Source organism: Pyxicephalus adspersus, chromosome 8, assembly GCF_032062135.1.
Source record: "Pyxicephalus adspersus chromosome 8, UCB_Pads_2.0, whole genome shotgun sequence".
NCBI classification, from domain to species: Eukaryota; Metazoa; Chordata; class Amphibia; order Anura; family Pyxicephalidae; genus Pyxicephalus; species Pyxicephalus adspersus.
The window spans coordinates 72,446,540-72,448,454 of NC_092865.1; the positions used below are offsets into that span (position 1 = coordinate 72,446,540).

At 41.8% G+C, this 1,915-nt stretch overlaps 1 long non-coding RNA gene across 1 annotated transcript; it reads left to right on the plus strand.

Annotated features, from left to right (window-relative positions):
* LOC140336263 (uncharacterized) lies at positions 1 to 1,189 on the plus strand. Its single transcript, XR_011921857.1, has 3 exons — positions 1 to 494; positions 606 to 665; positions 775 to 1,189. It is a non-coding gene; the product is annotated as an uncharacterized lncRNA (long non-coding RNA).
* The last annotated feature ends 726 nt before the right edge of the window (positions 1,190 to 1,915 follow it).

Consider the following 1,915-nt stretch of genomic DNA (forward strand, 5'->3'; position numbering starts at 1 on the left):
CCTATGTCCAGAGAGGAGATGGAGGTTTTGGTGGAGGTCCTGGAGAAAAGTGACTATGATGGTAGAAGGGGGCATTATAAATCCCTGAATGCCACGAAAAATCAAATTTTAGAGAAATTGCAGAGGAGATTGCGGCACAAATATCATGTTGAGCGTTCCAAAGATCAACTGAGGAAAAGGTGGTCTGATCTGAAGAACAGAGAGAGGGATGTGCTGCATACTTTGAGGCGACATATTGACAGAAAACTTAAGTAATAATTTTGTCACTTTGTACAAGTTAATTTTTTTAAAAAATATTTGTTAAAAGTTATGTAATTTTTTTCAAAATTATTTTGAATTTATTTGCATTTGTTTAAAAATTGTTTTGAAATTTTAAAATTTTTTTATTTATGACAATTTTTGCTTCTGTTTTTGCTTTTATGCATTAGGACGGCGTGCTCGGGAGGTAGAGGTGCAGCCGCAGGAGCGTCTGGAGGAGCCGGTAGAGACAGAAGGTAGGATATTGGTATATACTTAATAAGAGAAAATGCATAATTTTGTAAACATGAAAAAACATATTTTTCCCATATAGTTCAAAAAATTTTTTTGATTTTATTTTTATGCAGAGTGCATTCTGGGGACCCCTGACCAGGCTGGCCGTCCGAAGGAGCCGGTAGAGGTGGAAGGTAGGATATTGGTACATGGTTATACGAAAAAATTGTATACTTTTCTAAATATGACAAATAGATTATTTTTACATATAGTGCAAACATGTATTTTATTTTTTTTATGCAGAGTTGATTGTAGGTTCAATTGACCAGCCTGGCCGTCCGGAGGAGTCAGTAGAGGTGGAAGGTAGGATATCGGTATATGGTTATAAGGAAGAATTGTATAATTTTCTAAATATGACAAATAGATTATTTTTACATATAGTGCAAATATGTATTTGAATTTTTTTTTATGCAGAGTTGATACTGGTTTCCCCTGCAGAGGAGGTAGTCCAGTCTGTGGTGGAAATTGAGCCACGTATGTACCCAACTTTTAGAGAGGTAGGTTGCATATAATTGTGTGTAATTTAACTTTTTATTTTTGTTTGCTCTTATTACAGTATCAGAGGGAGAGCGAGAAAGTCCAGAGCCAGGCACGTCAGGGCAGATGGCAAAAAGAGTTGGTAAGCATTCATATATTGTTTATACGAAAATGTGTCATATCCATGTGTCGCCTTCACAATATATGTGTACTTAACATTCTTTTTACACACACACACACACACACACACTCATATACACAATACAGTATGTATTGAGCGAACATTCATTCATCGCGCATGCTCAGACCATGGACGATCACTGAACGACCGTACACACGATAGATGGTCAACGATCGTTGTCCAATCCGATCCGCGGGTCCGGTCGTTCATTTCCAACGACTATCCTCGTTCGTCGGCGTCATTGGTTACTTTTTTTTACGAACGATTTTTGGCCAATCGGACGTTCGTCGTTCATTTCCAACGATAAAAATTGGAAGTGTGTACGCAGCTTTAAAGTGGTAAATTGTGGGGGGCGTGGCCGGCTGATGGCGGAGGCAGACGTGAGCTAGATCAGCTCCGTGATCTGAAGGGGGAATCCGCACATTAATCAGCGCTGCAGCGCCTTTTTTTCTTGCCAGGATGGGTCCCAAGCCTAAGGGGAGCCAGAAGGGACGATCCGGTGGCGAAATCCCGCCTTCCAGAGCCATTCCGGGATTGTTTCAGGCCAGCACCAAGGCCGCGATTGACCAGGCCGCAAAGCCGTGGCCTCAATTTACAGCGGGATCCGGATCGCGAGGGGGCAGTACATAATACAGCTCCAGGCCTCCTAGACCAGGCTGCATCAGCAGAGCCTTCACCAGAGCAGGTACTTGTTTCCCCTGCCCCTGTTCAATTAAGCCCCAGTGC